Below are 14,827 nucleotides of genomic sequence, written 5' to 3'. Positions count from 1 at the left end.
GTGACTGACTGCACTGACCTTGCCGCCTCCTGATCTCTGCATCCTGCTGTGGTTTGGGTGTGTCTGCCTGAGCTTAGCACTTAGTCCCCAAAGTCATGAGTTAATGGCAGTTAATGGAGGAGCAGACATGGCAAGGCGACTGGTTCGCATCCCCACGTGAACGGACTGTTTAATTCACAGATTCTGGAAAGAAGTGGCTCTCTCTGGCATACTTCTGTCTCATCATGTGATGCCCACCACGGTGTCAGGATATGGAAGGAAGGCCCTCTCCCCCCAAACCAGCCTCTGTTCTTTATAAATTATTCACCTAAGGTATTTTGTTATAGCAACAGAAAAAGCTGGATTCCTGTGCGGCCTTTTAAAGTTTCTCTGAACCTCCCTTCGTGAAAGGAAAACAAAATGTTCATTTAGTTTTTTTCTTACTCGTGTATGCCAAAGTATGTCTTGATCTCCAGTTACTATACAATATTTTTAACAAGATATTCCTCTATTATTCAGAACTGCTCTATTTAATAGCATATGAGCTACCAAGTACCACAGAGCTGAACTCTTAGCACAAAGTACAAGGCTGTGAAATATAGCACTTATATTGTATAGATTATACATTTAAATATTTATTTTAGTATATTTGATTAAGTAATATATATTCAAATTAATTTCACTCATTTTGTGAGACATTAGATTTCCAGATCTTTACCAGACACTTTAAAGTGTATGACCTTTGGCCAGTATCTTCTCATTTTCCCACCCAAAGCCCTTTTAACCATTTTAAAATTCTGAGTCTTAGTTTGACTCATTAGATTACATGAATCAAAGCTGTATGGTATTTGTCTGTCTGCAGCAAAACACAGTGTTTTTCTGGATTCTGTTTGATTCCTTTTCCCTCTTTAAATGTAACTCTGAAACCTTTAAAACACACACATATTTACACATAGACCCTCAACACCCCACATTCTAATTCAAATGAACAATATAGATGAAGAGGGACCACTGAGGCCCAAGACTATCTTCACGTGACTTGCTCTACATTCCAGGGAGGCTCCAAACTCAAATCAGTGTTTGGCAGCCTGGGCAAGACTCACCCAGGAAGACAGTTGTCGATAAAATAGAAATGGCAGTTTTGGGCAAGACATCTGTCCCCAGCCTAGATTTTCATTCACCCCTTTGTATCAGAGAAGGACCTGTGCCCAGGTGAAATGCGAACAGAAGGCAAGCAGAGAGCCATATCTTATATCGGTATACTCTTGGCCTAAGAACGAACCATCCCCTGATGTCTTGAGCAGGCGTGAGGGTAGTTTTTACTCTCACTGCCATGCCAGAACATACATAACCAAGGAAAGTAATGATAATAAAAACAGTGACAGACATCTTCGCTCTTCTTTCTTTTTCAACAACAGTTGCGGTGATTGAAATTCATGAAAGAAACCGCAGATGATGGCATTTGGACCAAAGGATTCCTCTCTTTCACCAGGACTCACGAGGGTATGTGCGTATGCAAATAAGTGAAAATACAAGGGAAAGATAAGCCTTTCAGCCAGGCTTATCTCCAGCTTGAGGAGGAAAAGTCCGTGTGGTAAGTTCAAACCAGCACCAGGTATGGATGGCAAATGTCACTGAGCACTGGCACCATGCTTCCTCCAGAGAGGCCGGTTTCTCACACACATCTTGTTGGCACCCTCCAACTCTCCGCTGAGCCTGAGCCATTCAGGAAAGACCACTGTTCACCCAAGTCTAAGATGGTCCCCTCCTCTGGAGGCCGCCTAGGCAGCAGGTTCAGCAAGGTTGGCAGAAACTCCTAAGCAGGAAGAAGAGAAACCCAGATCTTCAAGGGTCAGGTTTAAGGGAAACTCGGGTTCTTTCTGGAGCTGGTTCACTCTCACAGGCGACTGTAACAGAGTAACTGAGTGCTTTCAGTAGAAGGTCAGGAGCAGAGAACGCTTTTCCAGGCTCATTCCAAAATGATGTGGAAACGGCAAAATGGGGGTTTGGGGGCATAGGGAGTGACGGTGGGAAAAGATACTAAAAAAATAGATTCGTGAACACAAAAAAGTCAGCAGCTTTTAGCTGTTGCTAGACCTCTAGAAGTTTCGGTGTAGTGTTTACCAAAATAAAATAGGAGTTATGACAGCTCATTATGTCAAAGATGAATATTCATAAGCATGCATGGGTGTTTATGAGAGATTGCATTTTCTGTCTTCTTCTGAAAAAAGCCATACAGCTATGTGGCTCTTAGAAAAACTAATTTTTCTTAAGCGCTTAAATCCCCTGGGAGCAGCTTCATTTATCTTTTATCCTCCTCACAATAGCCCATGAAAGAGGCTTTGTCGGAGAAAGGGTGCCTGTAGTGGTCATGGAACATATGTGTCAGTAATCCAAGGACAGAAGTCAGTTGTACCGCCTTAGAAAAGAACTCTGACAACCGCCCCACACCCAGGAGACACCATTTGTTCACCGGCAGGGCCTAGCCTAAGCTCAGAGCAGCAGCCGCAGGCCGGGTTTCCTGAGTCAGCAGTCTCCTCTCCACAGAGCAGATGGGCCAGCCCTCAGGGAAAGGAAGCTCTTCTGAGAGTCTCCTGTCTTCATTCTTCCCAAATGGGCTTTGCTATAAAAAGCAAATTAAACAGCCATTGTTCCTTTCCTTCATGGCTCTGGCATCCTAACATCCTGCCTCGTACCACAGGCTCCCGGATGTTTGCTGCTGGCCTGCTGACGCCTGTCGCTGCAACGGCAGTAACAGAAACACTGTCTTCCACTCGGGGAATGGCATTTTTCTCAAACCCCACTCCTTTTTTTTATTTTCTACTGTGACATATGCTACACAGCAGCAGAGAGCATCTTCTGGCATCTTCTTCATGGCTCCCAGGGGCTTTTCACATAGGCTTTGGCCTTATCATCATAGGAGATCTTAAACGTTCCCATTCTGGTATAGACTTCAGTAAGAGGCACACTGCTGGCGTAAAAGAGTGTTCGGAAATACAAAACAGTCACCCCACCTTCGGCCTAAAGCAGAAAATAACAAAAGCACCTTTTTTGTTCCTTTGGTTTTTAGAGATAGGGTCAATCTACGTAGCCCTAGATGTTCTGGAACTCACTAGGTTAGTCTTGAACTCAACACAGATCTGCCTGCCTCTGCTGAGATTAAAGGTGTACACCACCATGCCTTTCTAAAATGACACAGATGAGAGAAAAATAAAGTAGTTGCGAGTCTTTGGGTTAGTTGGTTTGTTGGGTTTGTTCTTTTGGTTTTGAACACAGGATTTCTTTTTCTCTGTGTAGCTCTGGCTGTCCTGGAATTGAGTTTGCTTTGTAAACCAGGCTGGCCTTAAAGAGATTCAGCTGCCTCTATCTTCGAGGTTGTTGAGACTCAGGGAAGAAAAATCAGAAGTAAATCACAAACAACTTCATGCTTTGAGAGAGAAGCAAAGTCAAGACCAGGGAAGAAGGAGAAGAATGACGGGAACAGAGAGGCAGAGAAAAGGGGAAAACAGCTCCCACTCATTTATACAGCTGAGTATGCTTCTCTTGCTGTGCTTTCCAGGATACAGAGCTGAGATGGCTCAGTGGTTAAGATGGTCTTGCAGAGGACCCTGTGTCGACTCCCAGCACCTGTATCACGTGACTCTCAACCACTTGTAACTCCATTTCCAGAAAGGCCTGGACCTCTGTCCTCTATGGGCACCAGCACTCACACGTCCATAGCCACACACATGCATATCATCTAAAATAAAAAAGACTGCTGTTGCTTTGTAAATCCTACAGGGCCATTCAGCCTAGAAGAGCATCTGAGTGGCTTCTTTGAGCACTATCCAAATACAATTCAGCACTCGCCAAGTCACAGGACGAGACAGCGCCACTTGGTTGGGGACATATGCACATATGATCCCAGAATTGCCATTAACCACAGATTTCACTTGTAAATGTGACTGGTAACTAAACAGAGACAACGAGAACTCACATTGCATTACACTTCCATCAGCCCAAGGCCAAGGCCTGTCACTTTCCTGTACACTTGTAGCTGATGTCTTCAGATACAAGATGCTGAAAAACATGTCCTGGGAAAGGGTGGCTTTTTTTGCCACACAAAGTTCCCCAATGCCTTGCCCATGTTTCAGAGTGAAGGAGAGAAAGGATCATTGAAACACTGTTTTCTGAAATCCGCTTGCACTACTTGTGTCACCAAAATGTGGCATGCACAGTAGTTCCCGAAAGCTGCCGAACTCCAAACTCAGCTCTCAAATTAAGGTTTCCAGAGTGAAACATTGGCACACATTTTCTGAACTCTTCTCTGTACTTGGACAAGTGAACTTTTTCTAAGAAGGGGAAAAGGGTTTGTGACACATAAAGGACTAAAAACAGGAAGTGAGCCAATGACTGTGGAACACAGAGCTGGAGGGTGTGGAAGGATGGGAAAGGTTCCTCTGGGAAGCAGTTCATGATGCTCTACATAGAGTTCTGAAGCAGCCTGGTGTCCCCTCTAAGCGGTGACGCCCCCCTGCCCCCACCCACACCCCCTGGCATGATGGCACTAGCCGTGACCTCTGTGTGGCTGGTGGCCTCTACCTGGTGCTGTACAGTGCTGGATCATCTACCTGGCAGGAAAGGCCAATTACACTAGATTTATGTAGCTGCTCTCAACAAATTATCACAACGTAGTGGTTTGAACATTACAATTCCCAAGAAGAGGGTATGATTCCAAAGTACTTGCCTTGCATGCCTGAAGTCCTAACACAGTAACTAAAATAATTTAATTTGTTATCTTGAAATCAGTTTCTGTGCGCTTTCCACCTTCCAGAAGCCACCTTCGTGGGTAGGCTCAGAGTTCCCGCTTCCATTTTCAAAGATAACCAAAGCAGACTGGGTCTTTCTCATATGGAGGAACTCTGATGGATCCACAGCCCGTTTCCTCCACTTTTTCTTCTCTATGTGTGGTACAAGAGGAACCCAGGGAACCCAGGGCCTGAGCGTGCCCAGATGGGCCCTGAATTTGTAATCCTCTTGCCTCTTCAGAACAGCTGAGATTACAGCTTTTTCTTTTTCCCCTCACACCTTTTTTTTTTTTAAAGATTTTATGTATATGAGTGCTCTGATGGTATGTATGCCTGCATGTCATCAGACCCCAGTAGAGATGGTTGTGAGCCACCATGTGGGTGCTGGGAATTGAACTCACGACCTCTGGAAGAGCAGACAAAGCTCTTAACCACTGAGCCATCTCTCCAGCCCTCTCTCACAGTTTTAAGGATCACTGCCTTGACACGGAGCCCACCCATGTTGAGGTCAGATGGTTTGCATCATTATTTCATATGCAACCTTTGGCCATGTAATAGCAGTTTTTGATGATCAGGACAAGCACATCTTTGAGGAAGCCTCTTATCAACCTACCACACAAGAAAGCAGACTAAAAAGATCTAAGATAAAGAGCTGTGCTCTTGAACACATATAGAAATATCCTGATAGCACCAGGCCTTCAGTGGTTGGTACTAGGTCCAAAGCAAAGAAACTAAGGTATTCACAGCATGTCAGGGGAAGATATCTTGAAATCAAAGAAGGAAGGAACAAACCCAAAATTTAACACCCATTTTTTTTTTTTTTTGAGACAGGGTCTTGATAAATAACTCAGGTTGTTTTTTAACTCAACATCCTCCTGCCTTCGCCTCCTGAATTCTGGAACTACAAGCATGTGCCACTATGTGCAGTTCACCTTCATTGACCTGCAGAAACTGGAAAGAACCTTGGGAAATCACGTGCTACTTAACCCACTGTGTCCCTCCCCTATTTCTGGGGTCATCTACTATAACAGAAACCCAGCTGGGAAGCAGTAGAAGGCAGCAGAAGAATCATGAGTTTGAGGCCAGCCTTGGCTACATACACAGTAAGACCCTTTCTCAAAGGAGCGGCAAGGGAAGGGGACACAAAACAAGCCATCATCTGCTTTGACATCTCAAATTGAGACAGTTGGCTTTCAAACTATCCCTGGTTTTCACACTGCTGATTCTCACCCCCACGCTCTCCATTTCTGAGTCACAGTTAAAAAGAGTTCTTTACAGCCCTGACAACTCAGGAAGCAAAGTTCTCATATGTACCAGTAAACACACCATTTCCCCCCACAAACAAAAAAGAAAACAAATATATATATATATATATATATATATATATATATATATATATATACATATATATGTATATAGCAAACTATACTTCGATGTATTAAATGGATTTGAAAATCTAACATATGTCTTATGCCTGCTAGGGTTATAGTAGACAAGACAGATCCATAAGAAAAACGTTTGAGGGGTATCAATGTATATTTGCACACTGATTAAGATCCATTGACTCTTAAGTAACCCACTCAGTCCACCCTCATTTCATCCTCCTTTCAGGAAAAAGATTGTGCCAGTCCGTGGTATGCATGCCTTTAATCCCAGCACTTGGGAAGCAGAGGCAAGCGGCCCTCTGTGAGTTCAAGGCCGGCTTGGTCTACAGAGGGACAGTCAGGGCTGCACAAAGAAACCCCTTTTTGAAAAGCAAAACAAAACAATTTTAAAAATTAATAAAAAAATAAATTAAAGAGAGACTGCACGCTGTTCTAGTCAGCTTCCTATTGCTGTTATTAAGACTATAACTATAAACAATTTGAGGAGAAAAGACTTTATCCAGAAACACCTGCCGAGGGGTGGCAGCACCCAGGTGGGCTGGGACCTCCCATACCCATCATCAAACAAGAAAATGCCCCGCAGGCCAATCTGATGGATACATTCTTTTCAGTTGAGGTTCCCTCTTCCCAGATGACCCTGGCCTGTATCAAGCTGACCAGAAACAAAGCAGCACAGGCTCTACCCTCGGTTAGGTAGGTCAGGGTGCCTGGAGTTCCCACAAAGCCAGGATGACACCCATAAGTCCAATTTCCTCTCTTGGTCTAGCCATCACACACTATTGGTTCTTTCCCTTTAAACATTCATTCTGGGGAGCCAGATCCGTGTCTGTAGATAGGGAGAGCCACGGGTTATCCCACAGCGGACTTCCTGAGTGCTGCCTCCTCCTAGCCCACCTCATTCATTTTGCTCTGTGGCATTCTAGCCAAAGCTTCAGGTGTAATTCCCTTTCCTAATGCAGCCTACTCTCCTGTTCTCAGTCACAGCCCAAATCAGCGGTCACAAGGCCCTCATGAAAAGCACCCAGTTACCCATGTCCTTCTCTTTCTTCTCATTCATTTCAAGTACATTTTAAATTTTGTATTCAAAGTGTTCTCATGGGAAGGTTCTTCACCCCAGACACCCACCCACTTCCCTCCTACCCTTTCCCATCTGGTCAACTCCTCTCATCATCTAAAACTGCCATCTGTCAAAACTGCTGCTTTAGAAATAATTCGCAAATCACGGTGGGGTGCTGAGATATTTGATTAATACCAGGTAGCAGCTTTCCCTGAAAAAAAAAAAGGAAAGAAACAGTCTAACATTATAATTCATGGATGTAATATTCAACGGAAATGGGAATATGCCAATTATCAGTGGAGACGTTCCTCCTTCTCGGAAGGAAGCTATTGCCTGTCAAAGAAAAAGAACAGGTCTACTTGAGCTTCTCAGTCCTCCCAGTTCTCTTGACTGCCCAGGTGTGCAATACCTCTCCTGTGAGTGTTTGAAAAGGGAAGCTCCGTCTTTACAGCTGTGCTGGAGAAGGCCCTGGGTTCAGAAGAGCTATTAAAATAAGCTGTGGAGCAGGGCCAAGACCAGATGAAGAGAGAGCTGATGGCATTCCCTACTGAAGCGCACGGCTATGAAAGGAAAGCACCGTTAAGGGCCAGGGAGATGGTAGGGAGAAGTCTGGCTTCTTAAAAAACCCAGCTATGTCATGGGACTATGCTTTTGTTTTAATCCCAGGTGTGGGCTATGGGGCTCCTTCAGATTGTCCACAACAGCTAACTACCATGTGGCTCATGCTCTAGCAGACCTGTTGCCAGTTGCAGATAGTTTAATTCTGGGACTTCTTGGGAGGGCGTAAAGGTGAGCCCCAAGAAGGCCTGTGGCAGCTGCTACTCCCCCTGCTCCTACCCCCCCCTCTGCCCCCCCCCCCCCCCCCCCGCCACTGCTGGTTTATCCTGTGTCTGCATTTGCTGTTGTGTTTGCTATTGCTGGTTTGCTGATTTGCTGGACTGCTGGATACTCTGACGACAATGATTGGACTTGCCCCAAAGAACCCAATGCCCCTAACCATCAGGAAGTAGCTTATAGAGGTCTACACTCCTTTACCCATAACCTTCTTTTCTTTCCTACCTAATGTCAGGGTGTTAGAAGGGATTGGGATGAAATAAGGGTTGGAAGAAAGGTAGAGGCATAAAAACTCAAATAAAATAGCTTTAAAAGAAATGCCTGCAGGAGATGGTAGAGGAGATAGAAGGCTGGGCTAATGATGTCTTTGTATACAGAGGGAAGGGGAATAAAGTTTTTCACAGAAGCTTGCTTTGCCTAAACTAAAACTATTTTATACTTTTTGCTTGAAAAGATTCCAGTATTTTGTCCTGTCCAGAAGGGCAAAACTATCTTGATCCCAACTTTAAAAGCTCAGGGGAGATGTCAAATGAAGAAATTGGGCAAAAAAAGAAAGACTGGGGTTAGGGTGAGAGCAAATAATACTTCAAAACAGAAGTAATAGAGATAAGACCTCTACTAGCTCTGAAGCATCCAACTACATGGGAATTCTGCAATCTTCCCTGTGCCCAAGGAGAGAACATTATCAACTTAGCAACCGTGACGTGGCAGGCATGGTTTAGCATGGATAACAGTCCTGAAAGAATGATACATCTGCCTTACCTGGAAATAAAGGCACTACAACCAAGAAACTGACCGTGGTAGAGCCAGGACTAAAAGCTCAGCCTGATTTCAAAGCTCATGTCCTATCACTCTTTGAAAAGATTGGGCCAGGGAAGACAGAGCTCTGATTTAACAGTCTTCTGGAGGAAGACGCTGAGTCCACCAATAGATGTCAATGCGGATAGGAGTTCAGTTTAAATGCTTTACTGTGTTCAGTTTAAATGTTATCCTTTGATTTAACTTATTTCCTTGCTATTACTTATTTATTGATTTGTTGGTTTGTTTTTAAATTTGAGAAAAGTCTTGTGTATTCTAAACTGGACTCAAACTCATGACTCTGGAAGTCTAATCTTCCGAACTCCACTTTCTCTCTCCGAGCCGGGATTTCGGGGGCTGAAGTTGACTCAAGAGCTTCACCCATGCTGGTTATGTGCTCTACAAAGCTCCTCCATTTTCCTTTTAAACACTGGTGTCACTGAGCCATTTTTCCATGATAATAAACTCAGATGTTTCAACATTCTAATCCTTAAGAGTAAAATCCTCAGTGGCCAGCCCAAACAGAAGGATTCTTCACCAGCTGCTGAGCTGCCAGTTCCTGATAGGCCTTGTAACAAAAAAACACAATTAGTCATCCTGGCTGAAAACTGGAAAGTGGGGCCCTTCTAGATGCTGTGCAGGTTGATCTGAAATTCCTGGGCTGCAAAGATCCTCCTTGCTCGGCCTGCGGAACATCCACCAAGGCCATTGCGCTGACCTCCTGGGCTGCGCTTTCAACTAAATGCTCTACCCCCTCCTGGCTCTTCTGCTCCCTGGGTCTGGGGCAGGGCACAAAATCTGTACTTAAAAAATTTGCTCAGCTGATTTTTGATCTGCAGCCAGGGCTGGTACCCACACAGACACAAGATAAAAACAGACTTCAGACTTCCTCTCTGCTCTGTCACTCGAAAACACAATCACAATGCAATCAAACAGAGCCACAAATCCCCTTCTAGAAACACTTCCAAAGCAACACAAAGCAATCACAGAATAGTTTGCTAAAATGAAGGCCAATGCTAAGCATAAACTAGGGCAGGAAAAACTGCCAGATGTGAATATATTAAGCTTTATTTTAGGGGATCGCAATTGGAAATTGTTTTAACCACTAGAGTGTGGGCGTTGTGAGGTGGCAGATGGCGAGTGGCATTGAAGAGGAAAGGTCTAGCAATCCTACCTTAATCCAGTCCTACCTCTCTCTGGCCACTATTGCAGAAAACACTGTATTGTTTCCTTGGTTGAACTGCGCTCTGACTACACAGGACCCACTCTCATTTTAATCCTGGCTTGATCCTTTAAAACAAATCAGCTCTCCATCGTTACCATTTCCAACTGTAATAGTAATATTCCAAATGCATCATGCCTCTGTCCCACACACAGAAACTCATCAGCATCCCTGCGAATCTTGGAAGAGCCCTGAGCTTCATTTTGATTTTGTCGTGCTGGGGATGGAACCTAGCACCTCTCTCATGCAAAGCACAGGCTCCACCTCAGAGCCACATCCTTGGCCCATCTCTGAGGCTTAAGCCTAATTGTACAGATTCTTGAAGGAGCATGACTGCCTTGTCCATATCTACAAAGGGTTAGAAAGAACTGACCTACACAGGGCCCATGTGTTCTTGGTGTCTCAGAGCCAGCAATCTCCAAAAAGTACCACAGCATCTACCTGCTACTAAGTCTAAACTCTGGACTCCCCGGAGTCAATTCTAGAGGACTTTCGATGTCCTTCTACTGCGTTGCTCTTCCGGTGTGAGAGAGCCAGGTGACTCACACTTCCGCTCTTCTGTATGTGTTCTGGCATAGTGGTGCCTCACTCACCTCATTCCGTCACTACCCGCCAGTGTGTTCAATGGAAGCCCCCCCATCCCCCGGGGGAAGCCAGAAGAAGTCTACCTTAGATTCACTAATGCAGAACACACAGGCTCTTGTCAATTTTGAAGCTTCCTGTTTTCCTGATGCCTCAAGGGCCAAACAATAGGCTTCCAGTGCCTCCTTCAGATTTCCAGCAAGCAGGGGCCCAATATGACTGTGCCCTTCCCACAAGTTTCCCTGTCTACTTTCTCCTGACTGCTGCAGTCTAGAGTAAAAGCCGTGAAGGTCCCTCAAGCCTTATACTATATAGAGGTCTCCAACTTCCAACAAAAGCTTGGCCAGCAGGGTCTTCTCCTCTCCCTCTCCACTTCCTCTCACCCATTCTCCTCTCTTCCTCCTCCCCACCTCTTTTTCTCTCCTCTCTTTCCCTCTCAGCACCTGCTCCATTGGCTAGCTTTCTGGGAGCCCCTTCCACGTAGCCCAAAACTCTGTGACCTTTGGAGTATTATGAGTTCTTTAATCTCATATACCTCTCACACAGTAATTTCACAAAGGGAATTTAGGACTCCATTTACAACACAACAGGTGCTCTAGATGCCTCCTTGGAAGAGAACCATGGGGATTTTCCTCTCCAGTTCATTCTTTCCTCTGCTGCTCTCCCGCTGGGAGGACAAACAAGAAGACTAACAGGGTCCGGCTTACCTCACCCTGAAATAAGAATCCTGCAGTTGCCTTTGACCATAGTCCCAGCTCCAAGGGACCCATGGCCTCTACTGACTTGGCAAGAGCAATGCCCTCTTTATGTAGACTTTATCCCAGCTTAATGCTTTGACTGACACACCTCCTGAAGAATTCTCTCAAGCCTCTTGACTTTGTGGTGTCATCTCTCCCACTTTTGCCTCCTTTTCCACTTTTGCCTCCTTTTACGGAGGTGAAAGAACTTTGCCTGACTGCAAATTCACCTGCTTAGAGGCACTGGCAACTTTTATGGGTGTCACTCAGTGGGAAAAATTGCCAGCTGTAGCAGAAGAGAGACCCCGGGGAAAGTAGCACCGCAAGGTGTTAGGAAGAATATTCTCTGGAGGAAGGGAAGCCGTCCACCAGCCTTACGTAGACTTCCTGTCCTCAACTGCCTTTCTATGAAGGTAAACCCTGAAACACATTCTTCAAGCAGCCATTAAGAAACACTTAACCAGGCAGGCGTGGTGGTTCATGCCTATAATCCCAGCACTCAGGGAGGCCGGCAGGCAGGTGGATCGTTTTGAGTTCAAGGACGGCCTAGTGTATAAAGCAAGTCCAGGACAGTCTCTGTACACAGAGAAACCCTGTCTCTAAAAAGAAAGAAAAAAGGAAGAAAGGAAGAAGGGAAGGAAGGAAGGAAGGAAGGAAGGAAGGAAGGAAGGAAGGAAGGAAGGAAGGAAGGAAACAGTTAACCAACCACTTCTGGCAGTACAGCTTCCTAGCCCCTCTACCAAACTGGACACTTCCACTGGGCATCCTCAGAGAGACTTAGCACGCTGCAGAAAGAACTCTGAGGACCCAGGATTCTGGAAAGCAGATGAAGACAGCCACACCTGGGGAGGCCAATGCAAGGGATGGGATTTTTTTTTTTTTTTTTTTAAAGAAGAGTAAGGCAAGACAGTAACCATTTCAGTAATATTCAGGGGTCAAAATCAGAAAAGTCAGTCCAGGTGGAACATCACTTACTCAGAACTCTAAGAACAAAAGCGTTTTAGATTTCAGGTGGCTCCAGATTTTGAATATTTGCATATTCATAAGGGGATATAGTGGGAACAGGACCTGTCTAATCAGGAAACGACTCACATTCATATGCACTGTACAAACAGAGCATGATTGGCAGGTTTGTACAGTATCTCTAGTGCCTTTGTATTTTGACTATGACTTTTCATGACTTGAGCTGAGATCTAGAATTTTCCACTCAGGGCAGCATGTTGACACTCAAAGGCTTTTAAATTTAGAAGAACTTCAGATTTCAGACATTCAGACTTGGGAAACTTAGTTTGTGTCTCTATTTAAACAACCTAAGTTTAAGTCCATGAGTATATTAAAAGAAAAGAAAAAGGAGATGCTAAAGTTTCACTCACTGTTTTTCTAGAAAAGCCCTAACTGTCTGCTTGAGACCTGGGGAACACTTGGAGTAGAGGGTGGCAAGGGGCTTGGTGAGATCTGGGGATGGACCATCTTGCAGTGCACAGTTTCTGCCCGTCCTTTTCCAAGTCCAGACACTCCCTTTCCCTGTCTTGGGACACATGTGCATGACATAGCAAAGGAAAGACAAGAGCAACAGTGTTCACATAAGAAAGGGGGAAATCCCTAAACCAAACAGAAATGGGTCCAGTGGACTTTGCAATGCCCTTTAAACTCTGTCAAAAACAACAGCTGCCTTGTTCTAATCCAATCTAATCTTTCAGAATTTATGTTCCTTAATTCTTCTTCTTGGCTTCCATGCAGACAAAAGAAACACTTGGCCTTTGCCAAGCCAGGTTCTACCCTGCCAAATCCCAGGCCTGACCTAAAAGCCAGAGGCTGTGTTCCCTCAGGCAGCTGCCCTATCACCTACTTGGGTGTGCTGGGCCCAGGCATCAGGTAGGTTAAAGGTTGAGGCTAGCTGGGAAGGTGAGATCTCAGAAGATGATGGCTTTCTCTTCCAAAGAGTCACTGGGCCTCCGTTAATCCTCGCCAGTACTTTTTTTTTTTTTTTTTTTTTTTTCAGAATTAAAACACTCTTTTTTTTTTTTTTTTTTTTCAGAATTAAAACACACAGTCTAACTGAGGTATGATGAAGCTTTATACAATGGCTACAAGAAGCTGTTTTGTGGTGTTTTGTGTTTTTTTTTTTTTTTTTTTTTTTTTTTTGCGCTTGCCTCAGAACAAAGCAGGAAAAATGTGCTTACTCCTGAGGAGAGAAACGGAAGCCCGCATCAGCCCTAACGCATCTAAAGATGGATACACAATGAGGCAGGTTAGAGTCACATGATTCCAGGAACATTTAAGAGCTTGTGATCCAGAAAGGGCTGCAGGCAGGCTGAAGGTAGGCCGCAGGGGGCGGGGAGGGGGGGCTGTGCATCTATTTTAAGCAGCTTTGACCCAGAGCAGGTAATATATACAGAATGTACTTACATCCAGCGTCCATTTGGGACAGACTCATATCCAAGGAGCTGTTCTGCTGAGCATCGTAGTCTATGTCACTGGGCACCCTTCGGTGGCATTCGTGGTCCCACTCAACCACTCAGGTCAACCAGGGGTTGGAAATAATTGGTGCAGGAGTCAAGAGTATAACTGAACAACTAAATGGAAACAAATTAATTACCTCTTCTCAACACCCTTGAACAAAGGGGATTTCTTTTGCATATGCAAGCATAAATGGCAAGGAACACATTTCCACATCTTTCCCATCTATTGCCTAAACCCGATGCGGTGCCAGCGCACACTGGTACTATGGAGGACAGGTGTGATCCCTCACCTACAGTGTGTGGTAAAAAAAAATAAAAAGCCCCTCCCATTGGGAAGATGGATAACTTCACAAAAGGAGACTGGGCTGTTTCCAAGCTGCTACCAAGACACAAGCTTACCACCTTTTCTTGGCCTGAGCTTGGTTTTTTTTTCTTAGTTTCTTTGGTGGGGTGGGCACGAGCAAAAGCAGAGTAGAGGATTTGATCATCTCTGGTTCCCTCTAGCACCTCTTCAGGAGTTGCAGGGTCAGCAGCATTTGGAAAGGAGTTGAGATGGGCGAAACAAAGATCAGAGAGGTGAATGAATGACCCGCCCCTGGCACATGGGCGGCAACCAACAGTGAATCCAGTGAGCAGTGAGTTTTGACTGGAGGGGCAACTTTCCAGTATAAAGCATGACAGGTGTGGTCTTGGCCACATTGCTTTGACAGTACTGAATTTTCTTATCCCGATACCTTAAAACACACGCGTGTAAATAGAAAGAGCTTTGTTCTGCAGGTGGTACAATAATGATTTATGAAAGGTAGCCCAGGAGAAACTCAAATGCCAGGGTCCGTGCCAGCTTCTAAATGTCTAAGAGGTGAAGAAATAATGCCCTTTTTTATTTTAGAAGTATCTGTGTGTGTCTGCATCCAGTTATGTATACTTGAGTGTATACTTTTAATGTCCCTAGAGCTGGAGTTACAGGCATTTATGAGCCCCCCT

Source organism: Psammomys obesus, unplaced genomic scaffold (genome assembly GCF_907164565.1).
Source record: "Psammomys obesus unplaced genomic scaffold, mPsaObe1.curated_primary_1811, whole genome shotgun sequence".
Classification (NCBI taxonomy): Eukaryota; Metazoa; Chordata; class Mammalia; order Rodentia; family Muridae; genus Psammomys; species Psammomys obesus.
Note: the sequence above shows the minus strand (reverse complement) of the source record.